The 18,203-nt window shown below is 44.8% G+C and overlaps 1 long non-coding RNA gene across 2 annotated transcripts in view; it reads left to right on the forward strand.

Annotated features, from left to right (window-relative positions):
- LOC106781778 (uncharacterized) overlaps positions 1 to 18,203 on the forward strand; it is a 42,430-nt gene that overhangs the window by 636 nt on the left and 23,591 nt on the right. The gene's annotated exons all lie outside the window — the stretch shown is intronic.

Consider the following 18,203-nt stretch of genomic DNA (forward strand, 5'->3'; position numbering starts at 1 on the left):
ACGGTGTGTGCAGACTTGCCAAATTGCATCGGCTACGGCCAAGCCGAGTCAGGACGGCCCAGCGCTGCCACGCGTGGCACCAGCTTGCCTGGGGAGGGGACAGCCCGAAGCCTAGCGGGGAGGAGAAGGAGCCCTGGTGAGCCGGAGGTGGAGAGGAGCGGCAGGAGGCTGGGGCAGAGGCTGGCGAGTGAAGAAGGAGGGGCTGACAGCAAAGTGAGAGGAGAGGTGACGGCGGAGGGGCCAGCCTTTAGCGTCAGGCTTTGCAGAGGCTGAGTCTGGTGGCTGGGGGGAAGTAGGGAGGGGGAGGGAGATCTTGCGCCAAGGTGAAATCGTCGAGAGCCAGAAAGATGGTCAAAATCTTTACCGGAAACCCCACCCCTTATCTGGAGGAAATCAGCCAAAAGAAGAAAGTAAAATTGCCCACTGCAGCAGTTTGCTGCAAGATAACTGACAACACTCGAAATGCCCAGCAATAAGGAGATGATTAAGGGAATTATGGCACATCCATTGGATGAAATATTCCACACCCTTTATAAAGGGATAAATGAATTACTGACGACTTGTGAGGCGGTATGCAAGCTTCTTATAACAAATGAGACATTAAACAAGAAAAGCAGAGTGTAGAAGTACTCATAATTGAGATGAAATAAGTATGTCTCATGGTTAAAAACCAGAAGAGAACCCCAGAGACTTGAATTGTTGTGCTAAGATGATGAAATACAGATGAATTGTGTTGGGTTAATAACCTGTTATGATGTTAATTCTATAAAACTCTATACCAAGGACAATTTTGACAATACCTTGCTAAGAATGAGAATTGTGGGTTGTGACTCCAGGTCTAAGTATGGGCTTATCTATATAATTGTAGGGCTTTTATTATTTTTTAAATGTAATATATATTCTTCATGATAATCACTAAGTCCTTTTTAAAAACACAGAACACTGAAAGTTCAGGAAAAATAAGGGATATCTGAACACAATTGGGAGGTTTTACCAAGATCCATATCCTGGTTGTGATAGTATTTATTAATTTTACAAGTATTTAAAGATTGAGGGGCCGGCCCTGTGGCCAAGTGGTTAAGTTTGCACACTCTGCTTCAGCAGCCAAGGGTTTCGCATGTTTGGAACCTGGGCGCAGACATGGCACCGCTCATCAGGCCATGCTGAGGTGGCATCCCACATAGCAGAGCTAGAAGGACCTACAGCTAGAATATACAACTATGTACTGGGGGGCTTTGGGGAGAAGAAGAAATAAATAAAATAAAAGATTGGCAACAGATGTTAGCTCAGGTGCTAATCTTTAAAAAAAAAGTTGAAATATAATCCGCATACCATAAAATTCACCCCTTTAAAGTATACAATTCAGTGGTTCTTAGTATATTCAAAAAGTTGTGTACCCTTTATCGCTAATTCCAGAACATTTTCGTCACCCCCCAAAAGAAACCCATATCCATTAGCAATCATTCTCCTTTCCTTACTCCCCTCCCTGATGCCCCCAAAACTGAATCTACTTTCTGTCTCTATGGATCTGCCTATTCTGGATTTTTCGTATAAATGGAATCATACAGTATGTGGCCTATTGTGTGTCTGGCTTCTTTCACTTAGCATGATGTTTTCAAGGTCTGTCCATGTTGTAGCATGAATCAGTATTTCATTCCTTTTTATTGCTGAATAATATTCCATTTTATGGATGCACCACATTTTGTTTATTGTTTATCCATTCATCTGTTGAGGGACATTTGGATTCCCACTTTTGGCTCCTGTGAACAATGCTGCTATGAACATTCGTGTACAGGTTTTTGTGTAAGCTGTTTTCATTTCTCTTGGGCATATACCTAGGAGTAAAAATGCTGGGTCATATGATAACTATATTTAACTTTTGAGAAACTGCATCTGCACCACTTTACATTCCTACCAGCAATAAGGGTTCCAATTTCTCCACGTCCTCGCTCACACTTGTCATTGTCTTTTTGGTTGTAGCCATGCTACTGGGTGTGATGTAGTATGTCATTGTGGTTTTAATTCGCATTTCCCTGATGGTTAAAGATGTCGAGCATCTTTTCAGGTGCTTACTGGCCATTTGTGTATCTTTGAAGAAGTGTCTATTCACATCCTTTGCTCATTTTAAAATTGGGTTATTTATCTTTTTACCATAGAGTTGTAAGATTTCTTTATGTATTCTGGATGCTAGACCCTTATCAGATATATGATTTGAAAATATTCTCTCCCCTTCTGTGGGTTGTCTTTTCACTTTCTTTATAGTGCCCTTTGAAGCACAGGAGTTTTTTATTTTGATGAGGTCCAATTTATTTATTTTTCTTTGTTGCTGGTGCTTTTGGTGTTGTGTAAGAAATCATTGCTTAAGCCAAGGTCATGAAGATTTATCTCTATATTTTTTCCTAAGAGATTTATAGTTTTACCTCTTACACTTAGGTCTTCGGCCTGTTTTGAGTTGGTTTTGTACGTGGTATGAGGTAGGGGTCCAGCTTCATTCTTTTGCTTGTGGATATCCTGTTGTCCCAGCACCATTTGTAGAAAAGACTATTCTTTCCCCTATTAAATTGTGTCATCACCTTTGTCAAAAATCAAGTGACCATAATGTTTGGGTTTATTTCTGGACTCTCAATTATATTCCATGAATCTATATACCATAGTTTTGCAAGATGTTACCATTGGGGGAAACTGGGTAAAGGGTACAGCATCTCTCTGTATTATTTCTTACAACTGCTCATGAGTCTACAATTATCTCAAAATTTTAATTTAAAAAAAGCAGAAATTATTTTTATGGTACCTTCTCACCATCACTACTACCATCGCCGCCCTCACCCCACAACTAAAAGAGCTGTTCTATTCTAAGCATTTTTCATCTGAAGTACCCACTCTTGCCCTCCAGGTGGCACCAAGTCTTTTACCTCTAGTTTTTCAGAAGCCAGAGCAGGAAGAGAGTCTGCTGGGGCCTCTTGCCAAGAGCAGGGCCCCTTGCCAGGTTCTGGCTGTCCGCCAGAATGACTCAGGGCAGTTTCAGAGTCCTGGGCCTGCCCTGAGGGTCCCCTCCATATAACGGAGACTCAGGACTGCCTTTGCTTTAGGGGCAGCTTTGAGCCTCGTAAAATGAGTTCTCCAGGCACAGAAGCAGTCCTCTATTTCTTTGCTCACATCTACCTTTGAAAGCATTCATTCATTCCTGCAGCACTTACTGAGCACTATTACATAATTCTCATGAACATGTTACACTATTACATAATTACATATTTCTATTACATAATTCTTATGAACATAGCAAATACCTGTACTCTATGCATGTAAGCTATATTATTAATAAGAATGAGGCTTTTTTAGGATCAGATGATGAATATTGCCCCCCCCACCTTTGCAAACTGTAAAGGGCTACACTGTAATAAGGTATGATCATTATTGGGGCAGGGAGGTCACAATAAAAGTGCTGGCATTTGTCGCGTACTCACCAGGAGATGGACACAATGTATTTTAACCTTAACCCACCCAAAGAAAGTTCAAAGTAAACATCACTGTGCTTTTACAGTCATGAAAACTGAATCTCAGAGAAGTTACATACGTTGTCAAAGGACACACGGCTTCTGAATGACAGAGCTGGCATTCAAAACTAGGTTTCCAAGTTTGCAAAGGCCTCTGCTTCTCCTGAACCCCAAGCCATTAACTGAAATGAAATCTTGGGGTAAAGCCACCTTCAGGAAGGTTTGAGCTGGAGCACACGGTGGTTAGAAGATGACCTAGGGAATTGGGTCACCCCCTAAATATGCTTTCTTTACGCCTTTTCTTCTGAACATCATAACGCAATTCTACTTGTAAATGATTCCTGAATTCAGCACGTCGTTTCCCAGGTATTTTAATATATTTCTTTTTTTTTCCGATTAGAAAAACAAAAGCATTTATTTAGGGGGAGGGACCTTTTGAACAATACAGCAAAGTAAAAAGAAAAGGAGAAAATCAGCCATTCTTTTTTTTAATTACATTTTCATTTACAGTTGATGCATACAAAAGGATACATGTGATGCACATGTAAATTTTAGGGCATGAGAATGCAATGACACCCATGAACTCACCTCCCGAATGCAGACCTAGAACATTACCAGATACAGAGGCCCCCTGTATTATTATGCCCTGCCCAACCCCAGAGGTAACTTTTAGTTTATTGAAACTTGTGAAAAAAAATCAAGTATGTATGTATGCTTAAACAATGGACTGTATAGTTTTTGCTTGTTTTTGAGCTTTATAAAAATGGTGTCACAGGTAGCGTTCAAGGAATTTCTGTACTCAGCATTATCTAAGGTTCATTTTGAGGTTATGTAGCTGTAGTTCATCCTTTTCACTACTGCATAATATTCCATTGCGAATTACCACAATATATTTACCTGTTTTCTTCTTGTTGGGCATCTAAGTTGTTTCCAGTTTTTTTATTACAAAAAAATGCTGCTATGAACATTCTTGTGCCTGTCTTCTGATGCAGATATGCAGGAATGCCTCTTGGATATGCACAAGGAGAGGAATTGCTAGGATATTCAACCTTACGAGATAATGCCAACTGTTTCCCAGAATTTTTGTACTAATTTATATTCCCACCATGGACCCATATCCTCTCCAACTAGGTATTGTTAAACTTATTTTTTGCCAATCTAGTGGCTGTAAATGGAATCTCATTGGGGTCTAATTTGCTTTTCCCTGAAATTGAAAATCTTTTATCTGTTTATTGGATAATCATGCTACTTCTCTGAAATGCCCATTCATGCCTTTTTTTTTTTTTTTAAGATTTTATTTTTTTTCTTTTTCTCCTCAAAGCCCCCTGGTACGTAGTTGTATGTTCCTCATTGTGGGTCCTTCTATTTGTGGCATGTGGGACGCTGCCTCAGCATGGTTTGATAAGCAGTGCCATGTCCGCGCTCAGGATTCAAACCAACGAAACATTGGCCACCTGCAGCAGAGTGCGCGAACTTAACCACTCGGCCATGGGGCCAGCCCCCCTTTTGTTGTTTTTTGGTAGCCAATATGTAGGAGTTCTCTATTGTCAGTGCTGTCTTCTTTCAGTTTGTGATTTGTCTTTTCATTTTCTTAATAGTATATTTTGATAAATGGAAGTTTAAAATTTTAATGTTGTTGAATTATCAGTATTTTCTTTTGTGGATAGCATTTTTTGTCTTTTTAAAGAGATGTTTCTCTGTCCCAAGGTTGGAAAGATGTTCTGTATCAGTTCCGTCCAATAGAAGTTTCCGCAGTGATGGAAATGTTCCCTATCTGTGCTGTCCAGTACAGTAGCCATCAGCCACAGTGGCTGCCAAACGCTTGACCTGTGGCTAGTGTGACTTAGGGACTGCATTTTAAATTTTATTTAATTTTAATTACTTTAAAATTAAATTTAAATAGCCACATATGGCTAGTGCCTACAGTTTTATGTTTTCTTCTAAAGATTTAAAATTTTGCTTTTCACACTTAAGTTCTGACTTCGTCTGAAATTTTTTTATATGGTGTGAAGGAGCCAGCTGATTTTTCCCGTGTGAATAATCAATCGCCCCAGCACAATTTGTTGGATAGTCCTTTCCTTCCACGCTGATCTGCAGTGCTGCTTTAGTCCTATATCAAACTTCCATTTATGTTCTGTTCGTATGTCATCCGTGAAAGGCCCACTTCAATGCATCTATTTCTGCGCTGCCTATTCTGTAGCACTGTCAGTCTGTCCATCCCCGTGTCAATGCCACTGTCTCATCATAGTCTTAGAATAAGGCTTGATATCAGTATCTACTAGGGTGAGTCCTTCCATCTTATTCTTCTTAGAGTGTGTCTTGCCTCTTCTTGGCTTTTCCTCCTCCACATAAATCCTCCAAATAAAACTTGTTCCATAAACAAATTGTGGGATTTTAATTAGAACTGCATTAAATCTACAGATCAACTTAAGCAATCTTTAGCATAGTGATCATTATATAAATATAACTTTGTGCTTTTTTAAAGTAGACAGCTCCCATGGATTGGAGGCCTGCTGGGCGCCAGGCACTGTGTGATGTGTTGCACGTACGCTCTCTTTTAATTCTCACACAACCCTAAGTGGTGGGCGTTGCTCTTGTTAGCCCCATTTTCTGAGTTGACTGAGAGTTACAGAATGGGATTACTTGCCAGAAGTTACCCAGGGGATGCGGAATAGCCAAAGTTTGAACCCAAGTCCATTTGACTCCAAAGCTCTTGTTTTAATGTACCCAAGTGTCTTTAAACCATCCCTTATCTCAGACACTCAGTTGTTTCCATGCGTAAATGATATTGTGATGAACATCCTTGGTATACGTTTTGTCCTTGTTTCCCATTGTTTCCCTAGGCTACAATCCTAGCAGAGGAGTCCCTTGTCAAAAGATGTGCTGTATACTGTCTTCCAGAAAATTCATGCCAGTTCCACTTCACCAGCTTGTTTTAGTGTCAGCATTTGCCAATCATTGCCCCTAGTGAACAACCAGGAAGAGAAACTGACATTTCTACAGCCACTTCTTTGGGCCAGACCCAGTACTAACTCATTCTCTTATATTATCTAATTTGATCCTGACTACAATGCTGGGAAACTAAAGCTCAGAGACCTACATTCATTTGCCCAAGATCACACAGCAAGCTAGGGATGCAAAGCAAGCGAGAGGGTTACACACATTCTTAAAACCTTCCAAAGGATTCCCCTTGCTCTCCGAATAACGTCCAAACTCATCCTCATGGACCATGAGGCCCTAATGCCCTGCATCCTGCCTTCCTCTCCCGCCACGCTCCCCTCAGCCATACTGGTATTCTTTCTGTTCCTCCAACTCCCCACAAGCCTGCCCACTGCAGGGCCTTTGCCCATCCATTCTCCCCCTCTTTTACATGGCTGTTGCTCTCCTGCTCTGGCTCAGCTGAAAGGCTGCCTCCTCAGGGAGGCAATCCTGACCTCCATAACTAAAGTACCACCCCCTCTCTTTTCCACGATCATGTTTTGTTTTCTTCATGGTAATTTATCACTGTCCAAATTGATGATTTGTTTGCTTGTTGTATTAGTCAGAGTTCTCCAGAGAAACAGAGACAATAGGATGTGTGTGTGCGCATGTGTGTGGAGAGAGAGATTTGTTATGTGGAAATGGCTCACAGGATTTTGGAAGAGGGCAAGGCCCAGGATCTGCAGGGCGAGTCAGCAATCTGGAGACACAAGAGAGCCGATGATTTAGTCCCAGTCTGAGTCCAAAGGTCCGAGAACCAGGGAGCCAATGGTGTAGTTCCCATCTGAAGACTGGCAGGCTCAGGAGTCAGGAAGAGCTGATGTTTCAGTTTGAGTCCAAAGGCAGGAAGACAGCTGATGTCTCAGATTGAAGGCAGTCAGGCAGGTGTTGTTCCTTCTTATTCAGCCCTTTTGTTTTATTCGGGCCTTCAACTGATTGGATGAGGCCCACCCACATTGGGGAGGGCAATCTGCTTTACTCAGTCTACTGATAAAATGTTAATCTCATCCAAATACACTCTCACAGAAACACCCAGAATAATATTTGACCGGACATCTGGGCACCCCATGACCCAGTCAAGTTGACACATAAAATTAACCATCACACTTGCTTATTGTCATCTTTCCACCTTTAGCTACTAAGGCAGCTCCTTGTCTGCCATATCCCTGGCACCTGGCACATAGTAGGTACAATGTAAATAGCAGTTGAATGAATGAATGACAAAGCCCAGATTTTAGCCCTGGTCTGGGCAACTCCACATTTATCTTTTTTCTGCAATAGGAAATTCCTTCATGTTGATCACTGATGGTTTACTAAAAAGAAAACATAATATAATAGCTAAAGTCAAATCAATGTTCATGTGCAAATCCATGATTTTCTTGTCACGTGATGAAAGAGCCCTTGACTGGGAGTCTGAGGGCAGTATTCGGCTTCTTGTGGATCCTCAGTTCCCAAGCAACAAAATTAACACCCATCCTGCTCTCCTCTGAGTGTGTGACCGTGGGCCGAATAGGCACGCAACAAAGCTTCAGGGTTACTGAGGGATGGTTTTCCTGTCACTGCAAAGTAGGAGGAGAAGCAGCCACCTACAGGTTCTCTCCACCCTCCAGGGGGAGTCATGGGGCTGAATAGTTATTAGTGACTCATCAGGGGCTGGTGACAATGAATAGAAAGAGTCTAGAACATCTCCACGCTCTAGCAGACTGAAGAATAACGAGGACCCAATAAACTCAAAGGTGGTGTCTGTGATGAGTCCAGAGGCCTGTGCTCACCCCTCGGGGAGCTTCTTCATACAAACCATAACACCTGGGCCCGGTAAACACTGGCTTGTGCCCGGGCCTGGGGATTTTGTAGTCAGAAGGCCCTCAGAACAAGTCTGCCTTTACATAAACAGCTAAAATACACATGCACGATATGGTGGAGTGTCCATGAATCACACATGTGAATAAAGCAGGAACATATTCCATGTGCAAGGACCCAGTCCCAGCACCCCCCAGAGGGTGTTCATGGTGCAGTTTGTGAAGGGCCTTTGACTTGGAAACCCCCAGCAATTTTAGCCATAGGGGTGTTTTGTTTTCTCTTTCAAAAAATGTCATTAGAGGCTGGCCTGGTGGCGTAGTGGTTAAGTTCAGCATGTTCCACTTCAGCGGCCCAGGTTCATGGGGTCGGGTCCCAGGTGCAGACCTATGCCACTAATCAAGCCATGCTGTGGCAGTGACCCACATACAAAATAGAGGAAGACTGGCACAGATATTAGCTCAGGGCCAATCTCCTTCACCAAAAAAAAAGTCATTAGGGATCTACTATACATTGTGCTTTGCTCAGAAGAGTCCTGAGCAAGAGTTGATGCATGGGGGAGGAAGGACATGGAGCTGGACTGCCCAAGAGGCAGATTAAACATGTATCTTCACCCTGGCCACGCAGGACACTGCAGGGAGAGAGAGAGAATATTTGAAATAATTAAATATTTGATATTTACACCCAAGGAAGACTCAAAGTAGTCATCAAGGGGAAACAAAGCAGAATGTTGCTGGTTGATATTAGTCTTGTTTTTATTTTGCTTCGGAATTGGGCAAGCCAGCAAAGCATTCTGGTAAATGTGCGAGCTCAGGAGCCATTCAGCTGGGATTCTAGTCCCAGCCCTGCCAGAGGTGCCAGAGGTGCCAGAGGTGCCAGAGGTATTTAAATGTGATCAGTTCCTTTCCAGCTTCAAAATGAAGAGAATGCAACCCACCATCTGACTGCACCCCCTTCCATTTCTCTCTCCCTCACAGGAAAGAACATAGACAACCCATTAAAATTATATAGGTGACTCCTTTAAAAAGTTGCCCTTATTCTTCCTTGCTGCAAGTCTCGCCACCACTCCCCAACCCCACCCCCACCCCCGCCTCCACTGGATCTGCTCTGCCCAAGGTCCCCAGCCTTTGTTCTGTGATGACTCTGGAGGACTTTTGTTTCAGTTCTCCTCTTGCCCAATCTTTCAGCTGTATTTGAAACCAATAACCACTCCCTTCCTGGAACTCACAAAATGAAATGGTGTGTTACTTATGTATTGCCACGTAAAAGTCATTCCAAAACATAGCTGCTTAAAACAACAGTGAGGTACCACCTCATTCATGCCCTTCCAGATGGCCACTGTCAAGAAACCCCAGAAAACAAGTGTTGGCAAGGATGTGGAGAAATGTGGAACACTTGTACATTGCTATTGGAAATGTAAAATGGTGCAGCCACTGTGGAAAATAGCATTGCAGTTCCTCAAAAGATTAAACAGATAGGGGCCAGCCCCACAGCCTAGTGGTTAAGTTCCAGGCATTCCACTTCAGTGGCCCAGGTTCAGTTCTGGGTGCAGACCTGGACCATGCTGTGGCGGTGACCCACATGCAAAATAGAGGAAGATCTGCAAAATGTCAGCCCAGCAAAAAAATAAATAAAAAAGAGGGCTGGCCCATGGCCAAGTGGTTCAGTTCATGCACTCTGCGTTGATGGCCCAGGGTTCACCAGTTCGGATCCTGGGCACGGACCTAGCACTGTTCATCAAGCCATGCTGTGGCAGCATCCCAAATAGAAGAACTAGAATGACCTACAACTAGGATATACAACTAGGTGTTGGGGCTTTGGGGAGGAAAAAAAAGAGGAAGATTGGCAACAGATGTTAGCTCAGGGCCAATCTTCCTCACCAAAAAGCATACTTAAAAGAAAAAAAACAGATTAAACAGAATTACCATATGATCCAGCAATTCCACCTCTGGGCATATAACCCAAAGAATTGAAAGCAAGGGCTCAAAGAGATATTTATACACCATGTTCATAGCAGTATTATTCATAATAGCCAAAGCAACTCAAGTGTCCATAGACAGGTGAATGGATAAACAAAGTGTGGTCTGTGCATACAATGGAATATTATTCAGCCTTGAGAAGGAAGGAAGTTCTGATTCATGCTATAACATGGATGAACCTTAAAGACATTATGCTACGTGAAATAAGCCAGTCACAAAAAGACAAATGCTGTCTTATCTCACTCATAGGTAAATATCTACCTACATGCTGACCGCTCCTAAACCCAGATCCACTGCCCAGACTGAGCGCCAGACCCAGTGCAGCCTCATAAGTGCCTTTCAGCTCCACACTCCCTAACCTGGCTCATTGCCGTCTCCAGTCCGCCCGTCAGCTCCCTCTGCGGAGCGTCTCACCTCTGCTAATGGCACCACCCAGTTGCATAACCCGGAAACTGGGGGCCATCCTTGACATCTTCTTTCCCCTCATTCTCCACATTCAATCATCTACATTCTTCTTTGTCTCTTCAGCAAATACATACAGAGTTCCTCCTTAGGGACCAGGCTGTATGCTTGGCTTCTGGGGATCAGCAACAAACAGGACAGGCAAGATATCTGCCCTAATAATGTGCACAGTCTAGCTGAGGCAATAGTTTAAAACTTGTTTCCTTAGCTTTAAAATTAATTTAAGACAAAGTTGGGTAAGTGAGGACTAAATGAATTAATATAATGTAACATGCTTGGAACAGTGACTGGCACACTGTAAGTGTACGCAACAAATACTAGTTGTTGTTGTTAGAGTAAGAAAACCCATAAAGGAAGAACAAAAAGAGGATTCTGTGGAGAGAAGGAGAGAGCAGACCTCTCCCTGGGGTGGGCAGGGAAGGCTTCTCTGCAGAGGCCGCGTAATGGCTGAAACCGGAAGGATGAGAAGGGACCAGTCAGGCAGGCAGAGAGAACAACCAGCGCAAAGGCAAAAGGATGGTCTGGACGAAGGTGGAGGAAGTGAGAGAGAGGAGGAGGGAGAGAGAGAAAAGAGGACCCACGTCAGATATGTTTCCGAAATAGAATTCACATGATTTGCTGTGGGCAGGTGAAGCAGGGGAAATGGAGGGATCAGAGAGGATGCTGTATTTCTGGCTTTAGCCAATATCATTTATTGAAATGTGGACACCTGGGACACTCCCTAGTATGGCGGAGGGATGGAAAACAAGGTTCCCAGCGGAGATGTTCAGGAGATGTTCAATAGCCCATTTCCTGCCCGGTCGCTTGAGTCCACCCTGGCCCTCCTTCGCCCAGTCCGGGCTGCCAGCCTGCCTGCCTGGACTTCTGCAGTCCTCCACCCTGATCCCTTCCTCTGCAGTCCTCCCTCCCTCTGCAGCGAGGCTGGCCTTGCCCACACAGACCCTCTCCGCTCACTCCCCGGCAAGCAAATGACTGCTTAGTCCAAGAGTTCCATAGGTGTTTATTGACTTACAGATTTATAAGCTGTTGGAGCCAGAAGGGGCCTTCACAGCCATCTGCTTCCAATTTTCAATCAAGTGGTCTTTCTGCTCCCGTGTCCCTCACCCCCTGCCCTGTCCTTATGAAAGTCAGCGTGGCCTGGTGAGGGGGCCGGGGCTTTAGGGCCAAGTAGAACCGCATTCAGTTCAGGTAAGTTACTTAAACTCTGGGGGCCCTAGATGTTTTGTCTGTAAAAAAAAGGTTCTTTTTCAATTGGTGTGTTGGGGGTCCCTAGGACCACCCTTAGGTTCAATGATTTGCTAGAAAGACTCCACTCAGAAAAGCTGTTATACTCATGGTTATAGTTTATTATAGCAAAAGAATAAAGATTAAAGTCAGGAAAGGACCGAGTGCCTCAGGCAGAGTCCAGGAGAGACCAGATGTGAGGTTCCAGCAGTCCTCGCCCAGAGGAGTCCTTCAGACAGTGTGTGATGCTCCCAGCAACAATGTGTGACAACATGTACAAAATGTGGCCAACCGGGGAAGCTCATGTGAGCCTTGGTGTTCAGGCTTTTTCTTGAGGGTCAGTCACGGAGGGTTGGAGCACCTGCATGGCTGACCACAGGTACTCAGTCTTCACTACTACCCCATCAGCCAAGTCAGGCTAAAACAGTGTGGCACAAGGCCCCAGGCAAACAGAAACAGGCGTTCTCTATAAATCCCATTGCGGGTGTTAGCCCAAGGCCCCAGGTATACAAAGACTCTCTTATCAGGCGGGATATTCTAAAAGTTTATAGGTTATCTCCCAGGAGCCAGTCAAGGGCCCATCCCTTCTCTGGAATGTGCAGCGTTTGAGCACTCCAAGCCTGCTGAGTTGTCCTTTTGCTGCATACTTGGTCTGAACAGTTATTGTGTGTAGCAGCCAGAGTCCAGTCAGGAGAATCGAAACCGCTGTCATTCTATGAAACAGACAGAGTTAACAAGAGTTGGTTGCACAAGTGATAGAAGAGTTGGGAGCTAAGCAGCAGACAGCAAAGGAACCCAGAAAGCAGCAGCAGCAACAGGAAGCCTCTGCTGCCCCCAGGACCAGACGTGGTGTCACCAGAGCCCAGAGGCTAGAGTCGTCTCTAGGAACTGATGTGTGGGGGCACCTGGTGGACACTGGGACCACAGAGGGAGGGGCTGTCTGGCGGGGAGCTGGAACTACAGAGGAGGGTCAGCAACCATCCCACCCCCCCGCAGAGGGAGAGAGGGAGAAATACCCTTCCTCCTTCCCTCTTGCTTCTACCTGCCAAGCTTCCACTTGCATCTCCCATTGGCTGAGCCCAGCCATGAGCCAATGGGCAAGCCTGGGAAATGTAGTTTCCACAAGGGCAGGGGCTCCCCAGGAATGATTCAGACACCATTTACTTGGGACCTGTTCTAATGTTCCTGACACATTCACCCACACCGCTCCACCTAGCCCTGCCTGAGAACTGCCGTGCAAGCAGATGTGACCATCTACATTGTATGGATGAGGACACTTAGGGACTCAGGTGAAGAGAAACAGTTTGTGGGGAGTAGAGAGGGGGCGAGAAGAGTAGGGAAAGGAGGCAGGACTGCAGGCTCCGTCCTGTCTCAGAATGCCCAGCAGGGTTCTGCAAAACCTTTGGGGGCGGGAAGGCTCCCTGTGCCGGAGCCCGGCAGAGGTGGGAAGAGTGAAGTTCAGCACATTCTTTATTACTTTAACACAGCAAGGAATTTCCTCCTGCTGGAGCCTCCTTTCCTTCCTCAGTCAAACTGCCCCCACCCACATCTCCCCCTGGGAAGACCCAGGTTCATTCACAGCAGAAATTATTTGTGCTGAATCTTTTCTTTCTTTCTCCCCCCGTGCTTGCAAAGATGACTTGTGGCTACAATTTGTTTCATGTCTCAAGGACCCATTCACTTCTGTTTTTCATGCTATTTTCACGCTGGTGGTCAGTGAGGTCGGCCCAGGGCTGCTGCTACACAGGCAGGTAATTACTCGTGCTCACAATCCAGGCAGCTGGGAACTTCCCATAAATGGTTTTAAACACACCTTTGAATGATGCCAACTTCACACATTTGTCCGGGCCTTTGAGGATCAGAAAGCCCTTTTTTTCCCACCCCCCCCACATTTAGCCCAGCACCCTGGCCAACTTTCCTGTGCTCCCAGATAAGAAACAGAGATAAAAGTTATCATCTGTGTTCAAAGATTCTGTTCAAATTTTTAAATTTTTCTTTTTAAGATTTTATTTTTCCTTTTTCTCCCCAAAGCCCCCTGGTACATAGTTGTGTATTCTTTTAGTTGTAGGTCCTTCTAGTTGTGGCATGTAGGATGCCGCCTCAACATGGCCTGATGAGTGGTGCCATGTCAGCGCTCAGGATTCAAACCGGTGAAACCCTGGGCCGCCAAAGCAGAGTGCGTGGACTTAACCACTCGGCCACGGGCCGGCCCCAAAGATTCTGTTTAATTATAGTTAACCTTTTAGGTGTGAAAATGCTATGATGGTTACATAGGAGAATTGAAATTACCTCCAAATCTTTGAGGAAAACACACGCACCCACTTGTAAAGTGAATATGGCAACTTCTTCACAATTTTTGGATCTTTTAACTCTTCTGTTTATTTGACTTTTTTATTAGAAAAAGTTTGGCTGTAAAAGAATCCCCTCTTCCCCCTCAAACTTTTTTATGTATTTCTTTTTCATTGTAAAATTAATTTTTTTCTAGCCTCAAATAACCAATCATAGCTTCTAATCTACTTGAGATAAACTGTGACATAACTCTGAATTTTAATTTGCTTAATTCCATCCAAGAGGGGAAAAAAAAGGCAGAAGAAATAAGCCTTTCTATTTCAACTTGGACTTGGAGGCAGTATAGATAGGATTTTTTTGATCAAGGAGAGTGGCCCTGAGCTAACATCTGTGCATGTCCTCCTCCATTTTATGTGGGACACCACCACAGAGCGGTCTGACGAGCAGTGCTAGGTCCACGCCAGGGATCCATACCTGCAAACCCCGGACTGCCGAAGTGGAGCCCACGAACTTAACCACTACGCCACTGGGTTGGCCCCTTGTTTTGAGCTTCACGGTTAAGCACCTGCCTTATTCTCTCTCTCTCCCAAAGAGCACTGGTCCTGTGGAAAAGGGGGCCAGGAGGTCAGGTGGGTGTGTGCCTGCCCAGGGTCCAGGGACAGGGGTATGGCCCCCAAACCTCAGGGGCCAGGGAGAGGGCAGTGGAGTTGGCTTCAGGGTCTGCAGGGAGCTTAGTCATGTTAGCCTGGCTGTTGCGTCCTTCACAAGCTGTGTGACCAAGGACAAGCTGTAAAACGACCCCGCTAACACCTCACAGGATGGCCTTAAAGATCACATGAGAACATGACTGGGGTCACTTTGCCAACTTCCCCGAGCCTTCAAACAGCAGCTAGAACACAGCTGACGCTCAGCTCTAAAGCCGCTCCCTGGGTCTCCCGTATCCGGGGTGGCAGCCGTGCCCTCTCTGGCTCCCGGAGACCTTTGTCTTGACCTCTCTGGACACTGATCTTCACCTCCTGCACTTGGGCTGCTGTGCTGGGACTTGGGCATGATCTCTGACCTCAAGGAACAGCCTGTGATGTCTTTGCGCAGTGAATCTCCACGACTTCTTTCTGCACCTCTCCATCCCTGCCACACGAACACACAACTGGCCTCACACGAGTAGCACAGAGACTAGCGTGTAGGGGAGCTCAATACATCTTTGAATCAGTTATTGACCTAGTCTCTCGGATTGACTTCAATTTGTGCAGGATGCCATGCAAAGTGGGAAAGATACGGATAGTTATGTTGCAACCCTTTGCCTTGGGCTCACAGTCTAGTGGGGGAAGAGGGTCGACTCATACACAACCATTTATAATGGAAGATAAAGCGATGTTTCAGCCACCGATTGCCATGTAAGAAGCCATGCCAAACTTCTAAAAAAAATAATTGATTTCTTATTCCTCATAGTTCTGCAATCTGGCCTGAGCTCAGCTGGGCGGTTCTTCCGTTTACCTGGTATCTGCTGGGGCTGGAATGTCCAAGAGGGCTTCTTCAACTCACATTTCCAGCACTTCAGCTGGAATGGCTGGAACAGTGGGGGCTGGCTGGGCTCACCTATCTCTCCATGTGGTCTCTTCATCAGGGTAGCTGGGCCTCTTTACCAGGTAACTCAGGACGTCAAGAGACAGTGTCCCAAGAGGACAAACCTCAGCATTCAAGCACTTGTCAAGCCTCTGCTTGTGTCACTCTTGCTAATGTCTCATTGGCCAAAGCAAGTCACATGGCCAATCCCAGAGTTAATATGTGAGGGACTATAAAAGAGCATGGGGGCCGGCCCGGTGGTGCAGCAGTTAAGTTTGCGTGTTCTACTTCTCGGCGGCCTGGGGTTCGCTGGTTCAGATCCCGGGTGCGGACATGGCACCACTTGGCAAGCCATGCTGTGGTAGGCATCCCACATATAAAGTAGAGGAAGATGGGCATGGATGTTAGCTCAGGGCCAGTCTTCCTCAGCAAAAAGAGGAGCATTGCAGTAGTTAGCTCAGGGCTAATCTTCCTCAAAAAAAAAAAAAAAAAGAACATGAATACTGGATGCTCTGTTTCATTGGAGAGCACCAATGTATCAATCTACCATAACTAGGATAAGCACTGCATAAAGGAATAAATAAACTGCCATGGATCACCCAGGAGGAAGCTATTCATTTTGCTGTAAAGATGTCATACAGGCTTTCACTCATCCATTCATTTAACAAGTATTTCTTTTTTTTTACTGAGGTAAAATTGGTATATAATATTATATAAGCTTCAGGTGTACAACATTTTAGTTCGACATCTGTATACGCTATAAGGTGATCACCCCTAAAAGTCTGTCACCCTCCGTCACCATACAATCGACTCCCTTTGCCGATGTCACTCACCCCCTGACGAGTATTTTCTGAGTGTGGGGATGCAGTATGGACAAGACAGATGAGCTTCTGCTTCTGTGGGGTGTCAAATAATAAATTCGCAAAGAAGATAATTTCAGGTGATGGTAAGTGCTATAAAGAAAACAAAATAGCATAATAGGGTACAGAGTGGCTAGGAAGTGAGGTGTGGCTCTTTAGCTAAGGAGGGCAGGAGAGGCCTTCCTGGAAGGTAGGGCCTAGTGAAGATCTAAATGATGAGAGGAAGCGGGCCAGCCATGTGGGGATTCGGGGAAGAATGTTCTAGAAAGAGGGAACAAGAGCAAGGGAAGGAGGCAGGAATGCATCTTGACATGTTTTACAGACAGAAAGAAGGCCAGAGTGGCTGCAGTGTAAGAAAAGATGGGAGAGAGAGGGAGGGAAGGTCAGAGGGAGCAGGCAGGGGCCTTGTTGGACATGTGGATGCAGCCTCGAAGCATTAATTGAGTGTCAGGAGCTGTGACCCATAGTTTCTTGCCCATGAACTCGCCCCTCTGCATTTCCAGAACCATTCTGAGAAGGCAGCTAGACCTGGGGACGGCCAAAAGGGGAGGGACTCAGAAGGAAGTTAAAAAGTATTCTAGCATTTGAGGTCTAATATCTGTGTCCGGGAAACTGGGAGTCAAAGACCTCCCACGACCACCATGTACACACAAACAGACATGCTGTCTTGACATAGTCTGAGGGCCCCTGTGACCCACTTCTAATTATAACCAGCCTTTGTTTTCACATGCGTCATCCAGTGTAGCCCTCACATTGAGCCAGGAAGAGGCAATCTAAGGAAGCAAACAGTTGAGCAATGTTTGTGCTAAGCCCTGTGCTGAGCATCATCCTATGCGCTATCTCATTTAATCTCCCCCACAACCCTGTCAAGAGGTTTTATTACTGTCTCCATCTCGCTGTGGAGGATATAGTCTCAGAGTTGACGCAAGAAATGGCACAATTGCAATTTCAGCTGACGTCCTTTGATTCCGCATCACAGGCTTGTCCACTCCCAGCGGCTCTGGCTGTCTCATAGCAGGGCTTGCCATGGGCGAGTGGCCAGGTTGCACATTCTCCAAGAGCCTCATCTCCATACAAGGGTGTGCATGAGTCAGAGACACATTGGCAGGATTAAAAGAAGATGCTTATCATATTACCTTGAATTGGTCTTCCTTTATCAAACCAGAACACCTGGAGTACACTATGAGTAGATAGATAGATAGGATATTATACATATATGTGTAAAATTTTCCCTTTGTATTTATTGTACTTTTTCAAATGAAAAATTGTATCTATTGCTTTAAATTTAGATGTTCTTTACCTGAAAATGTTGCTAGAGATTAAAGAAAAGATACTGAGCATATTTGAAATGTTCCTAATACACTATTAAAAAACAAATTTATCCTGTTTGCTGACTTTTCAAAATATCTGCTCATTCCAAAAAGAAAATATATGTATCTTCATCCATATCTATAAAATTCTGTAGCCGTCTTTAGAATAGCACTATTATAAATGCAATGTTTGTGTGTTGAAAGTGTTAATTATTTCAAGTAAACATTTAGAATATACTACAGCAT

The sequence above is a fragment of the Equus caballus genome, chromosome 16 (genome assembly GCF_041296265.1).
Source record: "Equus caballus isolate H_3958 breed thoroughbred chromosome 16, TB-T2T, whole genome shotgun sequence".
Taxonomy (NCBI): domain Eukaryota; kingdom Metazoa; phylum Chordata; class Mammalia; order Perissodactyla; family Equidae; genus Equus; species Equus caballus.